This window comes from Mustela putorius, unplaced genomic scaffold, assembly GCF_011764305.1.
Source record: "Mustela putorius furo isolate JIRA1106 unplaced genomic scaffold, ASM1176430v1.1 tig00003987_pilon_pilon_pilon, whole genome shotgun sequence".
Taxonomy (NCBI): Eukaryota; Metazoa; Chordata; class Mammalia; order Carnivora; family Mustelidae; genus Mustela; species Mustela putorius.
In genome coordinates this window covers 5,688,767-5,702,926 of record NW_025422126.1, presented here as the reverse complement: position 1 = coordinate 5,702,926, position 14,160 = coordinate 5,688,767, and the positions used below count along the sequence as shown (strand labels likewise).

At 48.8% G+C, this 14,160-nt stretch overlaps 2 pseudogenes; both read left to right on the top strand.

Moving 5' to 3' along the window:
* Window positions 1-4,556: 4,556 nt before the first annotated feature.
* On the top strand, window positions 4,557-5,462 carry LOC101683911 (annotated as a pseudogene).
* Window positions 5,463-8,762: 3,300 nt separating this feature from the next.
* On the top strand, window positions 8,763-11,021 carry LOC101684198 (annotated as a pseudogene).
* The last annotated feature ends 3,139 nt before the right edge of the window (window positions 11,022-14,160 follow it).

Genomic DNA, 14,160 nt, shown 5'->3' with positions numbered 1-14,160 from the left:
GCTCCTCAGATACAACATGTCCAAAACGGAGCTCCTTATCTTCCTCCGAAAATGTCTTCCCACATGCACTGCCCACCACCCACCTCCATCTGCCTTGTCCCCCAAGCAGGCATGCTTGGACTCCTCCAGATGCAGTTATCACATTTTTGGCCAGTATGCCCCCTTGAAGATTTCTCCGATCCTGGGTAGTAAAAAGGTGTGGGCCTTGGAAATGTTAGAATTCTAACAGTGGCTTCTTGTGGGCCCAGAGGAGGGACCAAAGCACGCTTAGTGACAGCTTTTCTGAGCTCCATCGACTACGCAGCAAGGGCAATGAAAACCACCGCTCAGACAAGCTGAGACGAAGCAGGTGATCATTAGCATATCATTAGCACAAGTAAGCCCTCAGGAAAGGCAGCGGTTTCCCTTGTCGGGAATATGGTTATTTCTCCGTCTTCTCCCTACCCAATCCCCCACTGGCTTCCCTGCCTCTAGCCTCTCCCATGAGAATCTGCTCTCCATGTGGCAGTGGGGGTGATCTTTCTGGAACAGGCAGCTGACTCTAAGTCCCCTATCTGAAGGCCGGCCCTGGCTCTCCCATGTCTCGTGCTGAGTTCTTGTTCTGTGGTCTGAAATTCAAGCCCCTTCTCTCTCTGGCCCCTGCCAACCTCTGTAGCTTCCCTTTTTGAAACTCCCAGTCTCTCCCTCCATTCTGCATCACAAATACACCTCCATCTGCCCGTTGAACATACCTTCTGCTTTTTCAGCCCTTCCTGACCCTGTCCCTGCCTTATTGGCTTGGAGGGCTTTCCATATCTGCTTGTAATCCACAATCAGCCCACAAGATGTCTTCCATGATGCAAGCCTGCTTTGTTCCCTCCTCCAGAGCCCTTCAGCTCTCTAATAGTACACATCACACTGGCTATGACTGCTGGCCAGTGTTGTCACTGGCTCTCCCCACTACACTATGTGATTCACTGTGAGCGGGCAGCCGGCACACCACCAGCTTTATTCAACAGGGAATGAATTGTCAGCCTCAGTTCTCCTAATTTTAAAAATCAGCAGCATAGGCAGCCAGGCCTGGTTAATTCAGAAGAGAGCAAGAAAGCCGGGGGCTAGAGGAACATGAAATCACAGAGGGCTTCCTGGAGGAGGTCGGACTGAGTAATAAGGTGTCTAGCATAAAAGAGTAAGCATGAAGAAGAGAGGACAGACGAGTGTGAGCGAGTGAAGATCTGGCAAACTGAGTGGCTCCCTGCTCTGTCACACTTGTTCCTCTAGCTTCAAAACACTCAATGCCCAGCCCCCATGCCCTGGCCGATAGCAGAGGACAGACTTCACACTTACACAGAGAATTTTCACAGACTTTTCCCTCTGTGTGTGGTCTCAGAGGCTAGCCTGAGAAAATGGGAGACCTCAGATCTGTCCTGGCCCTTGGCTTGCCATGAGACAGGCAACTCCTTCTGCCTCCGAGCCTCTGTTTCCTCATCTGTCACCCAGGGCTCCCAGTTGTTTCTCCATGGCTGGGAAAACATGCACAGACCACAGAGTTCTGAGCCCCAGTGAGGACTGTTCCTCTTCCTGTTCCATATAAGCAAAACCCAGCGGTAGCCGTTAATCAGCCACCTGGGAGTCCCCAGAAAAACATTACTCAAGGCCTCAGTAGAATGGAATCTCAAGGGGGAGAGCCCCAGACGGCTAGTAATGGGCAGCCCTGGAGGTTTCATGGGACCAGGTTCAGCCCCAACCTGGTTCTCCCCTTGGAGGCAGCGCTGGCCTGGGGAGAGGAGGGAGCAGCTGAAGTGGCCTGGGTTGCAGGTGAGCTGGGCCACCCTGCAGAGGTCTTGGGCACAAAGGCAGTGCCTGGAGCTGGTCAGAGCCCAAGGAAGGACAAGGTTCTGGGAAGGCAGGCTTTAGGGGGGCAAGCAGGTAGAGACTCTTACCCCACTACAAGATGGGCTCTAAGAGAAGGGAGATAGGCTAAAATGTTTCTGCCCCAATTTATAGCATCCTGGGCAGGCTGGTTCTGCTTGTAATTTGCTGTGTGAATTTAGCCAGGTCATAGTCCCACTCTGGGCCTCTCCTTTGCTATCAGCAACAATAAGGGAGCAGGACCAGAAGGCCTCCATAAAGTCAAGTGTTGTCTGATTCTGCAGGAATGCTGGAGAGGATTCCCTGAGGCTGTGGGGACAGCCACGCTCCAGTGTCTCTTTGTGGAATCACCAAGAAGCAAAATGGGTCCCACTGAGAAGCTGGTTTTCTAGGAGAGGGGTCAGAGCCAATCTCCAGTCCCAAAGAACCCACAAACCAATGAGGGAGATGTGGATGACAACTCCCAGAATGATCTGGGCCTCCAGACGGGAAAGCTTTGGTGCCTCCCCAAAGGTGGCCCCTTTCGAGGGCCTGGGCAAGGAGCCAGGAATGTGGCTGCTAGTGTGGCTTTGCCACCAACCCCCATGGGACCTTGAGCAAGTCACTCCCTTCTCTGGGCTTTTTTAATTTGAAAGACAAGGAGCAATGGAAATGGGGAAAAAATGAATGGGGATCAGACAGTCCTAATGGGGTTTCAGGAGGCTTCTGGCTCTGATGCTCCGTGATTGCCCAGCAAACCCAGCACGCGCCTTTCCCATGGGCCCAGTCTGCGGAGGGCACAGCAACTCACAGGGAACGCGGTTTGGATCAATTTCAGTGCTGAAAGAAAATAGAAAACCCTGCCGACAAGTCCATTAGGGGAAAAAGTTGAGTTTCCCTCAGGTGAACCATTTCAGTCATAAATTCATTTATTAAAAAATATTTCCTGAGGCTTTCCGATGAGCTGGTTTTACCAGCGGGGTGCGGGGTGTATAACATTTCCACTCAGGACATGGGGCCTGGCTGCCATGACTTTCTCTTCACAGCTGGGCCAGTCCATCTCTTTCCTAAGGCATTTCTCGAAAAGAGCATTTTTCTAGACATGTAGGGCCTCCGTTTGGTAACCAGCCCATCTGAAACTGTTGGAAAACACCCTCAGAAGGAAATAGAAATTTATAGTTGTCTCTGACATCAGCCTAAGAAATCTAGAGAGGAAAATAAAACCTTTGGCCTAATTTTTCCCTAGGTGGAAAGCAGAGCTTCCCAGTTCTCCAGGTGTCCAAGCTTGGTGGACGGAGGCCAAGGCCAGAGCCCAGAGGCCTGCTTTCCAGGACCAAGTCTGGCAACAAGCTGCTGTTGACCTGGGCTTGCTCCCCACCCCTAGCCCCACAGATTCTGCGTTTGCGAAGAAAGGACCAGAGACTGGCTTCTCTGCAGGGCCCTTTCCACTCTTACACATCCTGTGACATGAGAAGGATTTTGTTAAGAGAGAGAGAAGCAGGAGGTGGTCTTGGAAAACCAGGCTCAAAAACACTGCTCATGCCGTGGTTGGGAGAGAGAGGCAGTGATCTGAATGTCAATATACCCTGGCCCCAGATCACGGAGTCAAGGTCAAGGGCGAGCCCACACCTCCTGCAGCTCAGTTCCAGGAGTTGCAGAGTCTCCCTTCAGGAATTGGGCCAGCGGCCAGGGTTGAGCGATGACCTTCTTCAGCTACCTCTGGGGAGCAGGGTGCCTCCCTGTGGAGCGATCTGCCAGCTCTCCTGACACTGGTTCTCTGCAGTGCCCTCTGAACTGGGGCCGAGAAAGGAATGCTCCGGGGTGCTGGGCATAAAATGGCTGATGACTAACACCAGCCAAGCTGCTGCAGCCAGGAAGGGGAAAGACATATGGAGGGTCCCTGGAAGCTGGGTTGTTGTTGTTTCCCCACCCCCCCCCCAGTAGGGAGAATTCATCTTCAATTCAGGAAATGACTCCCTCCCCCAAAGTCATATACAGTACCTCTACCCTTCTGGGGTAACCATCATTCGGGTTTGCTGGGGACAGAGCGATTTCCTGAGACATGGAAATTTCGGGACTAAAAACAGACAGTTCTGGGACAATTGGGAAAATCAGTTCTGGTTGCTCCCTGGATATGACAAAATAGCCAGGATACAAAGACACGTCACAGGCACTCTGGTTACAGAGAGACAGACGGAGGGCTCCACTAGCGGCTCCAGAAATAAGGAAGCCAATCTTGGGTTAAGGAGACAGCAGTCTGTAGTGTTCCTCAGAGGGAGCCGCTCTCCCTATCCCTCCCACAATAAGATGGCGCAGAAAGGGAATCCTCAAAGGAATGGAAATATAGGGACAAGGAACACTGATTCAAGAGACACAACATCACAGCTCAGATGGAGTGAGACAAGAATGAGTAGGGTATAGAGGAGGAATCAAATCCAGAGCTGTACAGAAATGGTTATCTCAGTGTCCCCAGAGAAGTGTTCCCACTAGTTCTGTAGAGCCCCTGATCTGTAAGCCTCTATCAGAAACCACTGACAATCCTAGGCTCAGAGGGAGGAAGGTAGAATCAAGGGAACCTTATGGCAAATTATGTCAGGTTTTCACTGCAGGCCTTACCCTCGTCTTCCTCAACCAGTGATCTTCTTATCTTCCCGATATCTCAGATCTAAAAACTCCATCCAGGAACTTCCATGTAGAGATCTCCAAACCAGATGGGCTTGTACCAAATGACTGCACTCAAGGTTCTAGTGCTAACGGTAGGCAGTCTTGTAAGGGTCCATCAACATCACCATACTCAGAATGTTCCTTCACCTATGGTGGCAGGGACTAGGCTACCTCACGAGATCCCAGCCTCCACAAGCCCATGGACTTCTTCCTGATCAGTCTCTCAGCCCTGAACATCCTCTGCACCATGACCACTGTCCCTAAGATGCCGTCCCTTCTCTTGCTTGAGGACCGCTTCCTTAGTTTCCCCGCCTGCTTCCTGCAGATTCACCTCTTCCACAGCTTCTCCTGCTCAGAAGCCTTCATCCTGGTGGCATGGCTATGACTGCTATGTGGCTATCTGCCGCCCCCTGGGCTATACCCTGTCCTCATGACCCCCACGTGGATGCCACCCTGGCAGCTGAGACTGGCTCACCGCCCTTCTCCTGCACATCCCCACTGGGGTGCAGACTTCCTGCTTGGCCTTTGACAACACGCATCCCTCGCTGCTTCTGTGACCACCTGGCTGTGGTCCAGGCCTCCTACTCTGACACCACGTCCCAGACCCTCATGGGCTTCTACATCACCGTGGAGGTGTCCTTCCTGCCCCTTCTCCTGTGCTTCTCTCCTGTGCCCACATCCTGGCTTTGGTGTTTCCCATCAGCTCCCAAGAAGGACGTTCGAAAACCTTCTCTACCTGCTGCTCCTACCTCCTGGTGGTTGGTAACTACTACTCACACATTGCCATAGCCTCTGTGGCCTACAGGGCCAGCCTGCCCCTCGACTCCCACATCATGGTCAATGTGGTGTATGCTCTTCTCATCCCTGTCCACAACCCTCTCATCTATACCCTGGAGAACAAGGATGCCAAAGCAGCCATCACCAGTAGGGCATGTCCCCAGGACCCAGGGCATTCTGGGGACTCTTGATCCTTAGACACAACTGGCTCAGATCCCTGACACTAATGACAATGTCTAGCGTAGGATGGAAACATAATACATATTTTTAAATGAACTTCAGCAGTCTAAATTAGCCTAATTCAATTGAGCAAACATCCAAAACCTGGGCCTCAAACACTGGATCAAGAACGTTTCCTTCTGGTGCTACAGAATAATTGTAGTTTTCATCAATCTCTAATGTGATGAATACAATCATCCAATCATTCAGAAAAAATTTTACTGGATGCCAGAGACAGAAATGAGCCAGATGCAGTTGCTGTCTTCAAGATAACGATAATATCTTCAAGATAATGATCTAGTGGGGAGTCACATGCAGCGAATAATGGAAGATGATAGGACAGAGAGAAGCCCAGAGGATCATGGGGAACAAGAAATTTGCATTTAATTCAATGTTAAATATTTTTCCTATTAAGTTCTTTTATTTTTGGCATTGATGTCACTCGTTGGTTCGCAAGCACTTGTGTGTCAAAAATATAGTTGAGGGCAGGTGGGGGGCTTGAAATAATTGCCTAAGAAAACCACTGACTGCTCCGATCAAGGAGTGTTAATGGAGTCCATGTTCCTGTCCAAAGGGAAGGATCCGTTTTCAACTTGGATACCCATTAAAAAGTGACGATTCCTGCCAAGAGCCAGTGGGTGGATGGTAGAGTGGCTCCACTCACTGTCACCCACAGTGACCCCTTGTGGGGCATCTGTCTTTCCAGTCCCTGCAATTTAGGCTTGGTGGATTAAATGGTACTGATTCCCCAGGAGACAGAGCAAGTTTCACCAAACTTAAAGCTACAACAGCTGTCTGGTCATTTTAAGCCCACTGTGCAAGTACATCAGCAATCAGAAAAGGAGTTACTATACTTGCAAGTTACTATACTATACCTCCTGATCTTCAGGAGGGAATGAGGCTGCTCATACATGGCCAAGGCTGGGAGGTTGGCACTCAGGGACAGGAGCATTTCTTGTTTCTTCCATGACCAAATTTAACTATAAATGAGCCACGAGAGCAATCATAACCAGGGCTCAAAACTGTCAGGGATGAGGGTCTGGGTCATGCTAGAAGGGAATCCATCCAGACCAACCAAGGTGATTGAACGTGAAGGTAAAGGAGAAGGGAATCTAGAATGGGTGGTAGAGGAGAAAGAGGTTGAGCCTCCCTCGCAGCCATGGGGCTGGCTACAATGGCAAAGGCAGTAACTAATCCCCCTTGTCCTTGTCTTAGAAATCCCCCCCCCCCAGTTGTGACTAATCAGAATCTTGGAAAGCCTAGGTCCAAACGGAGTGAACTTCTTGTGATGAGTGAATGAAATCTGCGTGGTTTGAGTGATATACCTTAGTAGACACAGTTGGTGGCCTGCCCTCTAGCAGCTGAGCCTTGGCTGCTGACAGCTCACATGCATACATCTTAAGACATGACTCTAATGCCCTGACACTGATTACTTCTCTTTGGAGAGGAAAGGGAACAAGAGAGTAGCTTTATGAGCTTTATGCAACAGTCTAAGCTTAGATGCCGGCTAGTGACTGTATTTCTGATAAACCAGCTGGCATCCTGAGACCCTCAGAACCCATGAAACTTGCATCTTTTCCTGCAGGAAATAGACATCACCAGTCCCCTGGGAAATTAAATCTATGCAGGCAGCCTCTCCCCCTGGATATTGCCTTGTAGAACACAGAGAGCTCCTGGAGAAATTTTCAGATAATCTTGTTTCACTCCAAAAAGCCAATATCCCTATCTCATTAAATCCTCCCTTCACTTCTCTGGACCTCAGTTTCCTCCTCTTGGGCTGCCTGTCCCCTCTGGTTCTTCTGAAGACCAGAGAGAATAATGTCAATGAAAGCTGTCCCATTGGCTGTAAGTTCTGGAGCCCGTGAGGGCTATTAACAAAGCTGTTCTCATTCTCAGCAAATCCCAGAGGTAAGTCCCATCTCAACACATGCTCTAGGAGGAGCTAAGAAGTTGATCCTGGGTGATGAGAGGGCAAAGAGCTCCAAAGGAGCCCTCTAGCAGCTGATGGAGAGATCTTGATGGAGAGAGCCCCAGAAGTTCTGGCTGAAGGAGGGATTGGAGGGCTTAACACAGCTCAGTGGCTGCCTGGTGCTTTCCTGCCAGGCCAAGTTGGAAGACACAAATGAGACGCCACAGAAGATACCAAGGAGACAGGGATTGACAGGTGAGGGAGCAGGGGAGGAAGGGAGTGTCAAAACTCAGCAAAGACTGGAGTGGAGAGACAGGGGCAATGATATAAGGGGAGGGATGTAGAACCAGGGCTGGAGATCAGGAAGACAGATTGGGTTGCATACACAGGCTATGGGATCTTAGACCACCTAGCCTGCCAGATCCGGACAAGGTGCACCTCTGGGTGGGATTGAAATTATCTTGGCCAAGCCTCTCCCCCAGGAGAGCAAGGTTGATGACAGCAGTCACCAGTAGAAACACGGGCAAGCTCTGATCCCTACGTGTTCTAGGGTCACACGTAAGCCTTGTCTAAGCGTTCTCTCCATAAGGATCACAACAACCCAGGAGGTCACAGATGAGGGAAATAAGCTCCAGGATAGGGAAGTGACTTGCCCAGGGTCACACTGCTGGAAGTAGGAGCTGAAATTGGAATCAGGTCCTTTCTGATTCCCAAGTCCACACACTTGGCCACTAAGGTCCACGTGACAAGATGAAGGAAAAGAATCTGGCTGACAGCAGGTACCCACTAGGCAGGAAAGCACTTACCCTCTCCCTTTGTTTTATTTAAGATTTCTTTTTGAAATGTATTCATTTGAGAGAGATACAAAGACAGAGCAAGCACAAGCAGGGGGAAGAGCAGAGGGAGAAAGAGAAGCGGCCACCTTGCTGATCTGTGAGCCAGACACAGGGCTCAATCCCTGAACCTGGAGATTGTGATCTGAGCTGAAGACAGATGCTTAACAGACTGAGCCACCCAGGTGCTCCTCCCACCTTCTCCCTTTGGGCAAGGACCATTGTGATATCTGATCTGTCAACCACAGAGGGGACCCTCCAAATAGAGCTCATTGAATTGGAAGCCCAACCGAGATCTTTTCCTCCAAAGCCCTCACTGCCCAGATGTGAAAACCAAGGCTCAGGGACCCAAAGTCACAGCAGGCAAGTGGCAGAGCTGGTCCAAGAACCAACACTCTTGGTTTCCCAGCGGGGCTCAGAACACCTCTTGCTGTCTTCCTCACCAGCCGTGGCCTTGGACAGACCCTCAGATTTACGCTGGCTAAAGGGCATAACCGCTCCCTGGCAGGCTTGGATGATGAGAGGGGGCGATGGACGTGAAGGACAGTGTCAGGTTGTGCATTCTGGTGACTGGCTCTTTGGTCCAGCTGTGTAATTGGCCAGAGGACAATCCAGACAGGGAAGAGCCTCGCCAGTTCCGGTGGTAAGTTCTGTGCCCTAGGAAATACCACCCTTCGGACCCGCAGCATGGGCCTGCATCGTTCACACGTCCTAGATAATCCAGAGTAAAACAAGAACCCGAACCTGTAAATTAAGTGTAAGAAGATCCAGCCAAACTTGGATATCTCCTAGGATGGGCCAGTTGAACGATGCTTGGAAATATCAAATGCAAAATTGTTTCAGAAATTATCTCTGGTGCCCCTGCTTTGCTGGTGAGCCTGCACATGCTTGGTGAGCCTGTTGGATGGTCCAGCACCGCCTGGCAGTGAGAAGCCATGTGCACTTGTCCTACAGGTCATAGCATCTGTACGCCCATCTGCAAAGCAGCAGAGCAGACCAGAGTAAACAGCTGGACTCAATGGCCTCTGACCTTGACTCTCTACATTTCTGCCTCTTAGATGCCTTATTCTGCCTCTCAGATGCCTTACTCTGCCTCACTGGGGTGAGGGTGTGAGAAAAAAAAATGGTGACTGGATTTGTCAGAATGGATTTTGATCAACTGAGGGTTAACCCTTTAAAACGAAGACAACGAGGGGCACCTTTAAAATGGAGACAATGAGGGGCTCAGTTGGTTAAGCAGCTGCCCTCAGCTCAGGTCATGATTCCAGGGTCCTGGGATCGAGCCCCGAGTCAGGCTCCCTGCTCAGCGGAGAGCCTGCTTCTACCTCTCTCTCTCTCTGCCTGTCGCTCTGCCTATTTGGGCTCACTCTCTATCTCTCTGTCAAATAAATAAATTAAATTAAATTGAGACAATAAGAGTCACCTGCTTCTCAGGTCATGCGAGAAGCTCTTTCAATGTACTTATCACGGTTGTAACCAGAAAACTGTGTATTATCTTTTAAATATATCAGCCTGTTGCCAGAACGTTAAGTAAGCCCTGTGAAGGCAGTATGCTTTGTTCACCTTCTCACAGCCTTGCCCATTGTAGGTAGGTACCTCCTGAATGCTTGATGGAAGATGGAAAGAGGGAATTGTGGGTTAAGATGGAAGAAGCAGTATTGGAGGGTACCACAGTCCTTTAAACTTGGCCATAAATCATTTGGGTTGCAATAATTGTACGGTGACGTCTACGGATTCCTCATTCCAGACTCCTGGTTTCCAGAAGCTCTGGCTGCCTGTCATGCTGGCAGGCAGCTTTGTCTCACTGTGGAGGCCACAACCTGTAATGGATCAAAAGAATTTCCACCAATCTTCTACTGGGTGGGCATCCCCTCTCCACAGGTGTTCCCCTTTCTTCCATCTTTTTCATCTTCCTGTTCCTCTACCTGCTCATCCTGGTGGGGAACATGCTCATCCTATGGCTGTGGTGAGAGAACCCAGACTCCATAAGCCCATGGACTTCTTCCTGATCAGTCTCTCAGCCCTGAACATCCTTTGCACCATGACAACTGTCCCCAAGATGTCATCCCTCCTCTTGCCTGGGGACCGCTTCCTCAGTTTCCCCACCTGCTTCCTGCAGATTCACCTCTTCCACAGCTTCTCCTGCTCAGAAGCCTTCATCCTGGTGGCCATGCCTATGACCGCTATGTGGCTATCTGCTGCCCCCTGGACTATACCCTGTCCTCATGACCCCCACACCGATGCCACCCGGGCAGCCTGAGCCTGGCTCACTGCCTTCCTCCTGCACATCCCCACTGGGGTGCAGACTTCCTGCTTGGCCTTTGACAACATAGCTCACATCCCTCGCTGCTTCTGTGACCACCTGCACCACGTCCCAGACCCTCATGGGCTTCTGCATCACCATAGAGGTGTCCTTCCTGCCCCTTCCCCTGGTGCTTCTCTCCTGTGCCCACATCCTGGCTTTGGTGCTTCGCATCAGCTCCTGAGAAGGACGTTTGAAAGCCTTCTCCACCTGCAGCTCCCACCTCTTAGTGGTTGGTACCTACTACTCACGCATTGCCATAGCCTCTGTGGCCTACAGGGCCAACCAGCCCCTCAACTCCCACATCATGGCCAATGTGGTGTGTGTTCTTCTCGCCCCTATCCTCAACCCTCTCATCTACACCCTGGAGAACAAGGATGTCAAAGCAGCCATCACCAGCACAACAAGTGTCTGGGACCCAGGGCATTCTGGAGACCCTTTATCCTTAGATGTAGGTAATTCTTCTTCCAAAATACCAGTGTGCTAAAAAGAAAGAATGCCATCAAAAATGTTTCTTGACAGGAGGAATGACTTAGAGTAGAGCCCAAAATATACCATCGAGGCTTCCACTTCCATTAATGATAGACTAAGTTATAAAATCAACACTTTTGTGGAAAGAAAAATGTCAGATAAAATAGAAAAATTATCTTCTTTAAAGTGTCAAAATTATTTTCTTAGTTCAGTGGGCAGTGTGTCAGTCTCATAAATGTATCAAATAGATTTTTTAATATAAGGCTAAAATAGTAATAAAGAGGAGAACACAGAAAGGTTAGTTATTAAGACATGAATGGGTGGCTCAGTGGGTTAAAGCCTCTGTTTTCAGCTTGGGTCATGATCCCAGGATCCTGGGATATAGCCCCACATTGGGCTCTCTGCTCAGCAGGGAGTCTGCTTCCCTTCCTCTCTCCCTGCCTGCCTCTCTGCCTACTTATGATCTCTATCAAATAAATAAATAAAAGATCTTCAAATTTTTTAAAAAGATTTTATTTATTTATTTGACAGAAAGGATGATTCCAATTATATGAAGTTCAAAGACAGGTAAACCTAAACTACATTTTTTATCAATAGATAGAGATGTCATACACTGTGAAGAAAAGAGAAGGCATATTTATTATAAAAATGAAAATCAGGGGTGTCTGTATGGCTCAGTGGGTTAAGCCTCTGCCTTCGGTTCAGGTCATGATCTCGGGCGTCCCCTTGGGCTTTGCCTGGGGAGCGCCTTGGGGCGGTACGCCTCTGGCAGCTCAGGACCTGGTGCGGACCATGGGGAAGACGGATGTGACCTTCTCCTGCCTGGAAAATCCTAAGTTCTTAAAGTTTCACTGCATACTTGAGAGAGAGAGAGCAAGTGAGCATAAGCAGGAGGAGCAGCAGGAAAAGGGAGAGGGAGAAGCAGGCTCCCCATCAAGCAGTGAGCCCAATGCGGGACTCAACAGGAGCTGAAGGAGATGTTCAACCGACTGAGCCATCTAGGCGCCCTCTAGGTTTTCCCAATCTGTTCGGAATCTCTATATTTTTCCAATCTGTTTTGGAATCCCAAAATCCCGATCCTGGGATCGAGTCCCACATCGGGTTCTCTACTCGGCAGAGAGCCTGCTTCCTCCCCCCTCTCTCTTTCTCTTTCTGCCTGCCTCTCTGCCTACTTGTGATCTCTCTCTGTCAAATAAATAAATAAAATCTTTAAAAAAATCAGAGTTATTGCTGTAAGAGAGGGAGAGGGATGTGAATCAGAGAGCGGCACCAAGGGCCTTCTGAGGAATTGTCAGTTTCATTCTCCCCTGAATGGTGGTGACACGATCGTTCACTTTACAATCAAACTCTCTGTATAGACTTATACATTGTGGCTCCATATGAATACTGTATTTCATAATACAAGACATCATGCCATCAGGCAGAGGCTGCAATGGTAGTTCTCAATGTTCAGTTCAAGTGTTTCCATGGGTAGGATGGTTTGTGGTGGTTTTTGCATTCGTAGTAAGCATTGAGCTGCCCAATATAATTTTCCCTGTTTGTCTATCCATTTAAGAAGACTTTGATTAACATTTGGGAGGTGCTTGGCCATGTGGTAAAAGCTAGACACCACAGAGAGAGATCGGGACAGTCACTGCCCTCAATTTGCTTACAATCTAGTGAGGAAGATGGACTCGAGGAGGAATAGCACAGTGTGGCAGGTGCTGTATCAAAGGGAAGCACAGGGGATGGTGGGAGCATGGAGGATGGTGTTTAATCCAAGACAAAAATGTCCCCTGTAAATATATATTAACCTATGGCACCTGCTGCTGCTTGTTTAGGAGTCTTCATGGAGTTAACAACATGGCAGACATGGACTGACTGAACAGAAGCCCTGAGCTGCTCCCATCAAGAAGGAGAAGTTTCATTCTGGAGCTGACCAGAATGCAGGATGGACTCCTTGTCATGGGGTGCTGATTTTTTTTAGCTTAGACCCCCGCCTCAGTCAAGAAATGGAGTTCTCACTCAAGCAAACACAGAAGACTTTGCCACTCAGTCTTCCTCAGAAATCCCATAGGTCAAAAAAGGGTGGACAGAACTACAGTGCCCCTGAAAGAGGCAAAAAGGAAAACCACTCTCAGAAAAGTGAATGGCTCAGGCAGTGACATTCTTGTGGCATATGTTAAAGGAAAGAAACTCTTTCTTAGCAAATTGTGATCAAGTTGCAGGTGTGATGGGACTTGAAGCAAGGGCATTAGCAGAGAGTGAGAATTTCAGCAAACAGCAAGGGGGTCTTTTAAAGCCACGATGGTAGCAATTTTAAGTCAAAATAGTGAGTCAAGGCATTTTTAGTGAATTCCTGTCCCCATTTATGCTCCTTCCACCTATTGCATTCCCTCTACAAAAATTATTTTTATTCATTTTTTTGTTTTTCTTTCCATTTTTAATATAAGCATATCCATAGACTTACACACACATATACAACATATAAATACAGCAATATTAGCTCTTTCTTGGAGAAACAGTAACATATTAGAAGATTGGTCTGCACCTTGATTTTGAAAAGTTAATCAACAGTTGGTAGAGATAAAGTTTTTGTTCGAGAAAAAAAAAAAAAAACTGGTGGTGGGAGAAGGAGCGTGGCGTTAGGTGGGAGCATGAAGAGTTAGTCCAGGGGAATAGGCTGGAAGACAGAAGGAATGCAGGCATGGATGGCGGCAGGCGGGTGAACATGGGACGGGACTCCGTGCACTCCTCTCCTGATTGGCTGGAATAGCAACAGGAAGAGGTATTGGTGAATGGAAGAGAGAAAAAGTCGTCAGGAAGAGGAAATGAGGGAACAAACCAGGGATATATCAGATGACTGCCTGCCAGAATTAAGGTCTGTGAAAAGCTCTTATGTTAAGCTTGGATAAGATACATATTCATCAGGAAAATGCTTTCTTAAAATCCATTTCACTTCTCCCTAAGGGTGCAGGGCTCAACCTGAGTCAAGGCATGTGGGACTGATGTCCCAGTGTTACTGATTCTTCCCAGTGGAGGTTTCTTTTTTTTATCCAAGCATTAGGATAATTCCATAAGCCAACTGGTTTTCAGGCAGCAATTATTTGATTTTTTAAAAAAATCTGATCATTTATCTGTCCTCACAAGTGGCTACCTATGCTTCTTGTCAAGAA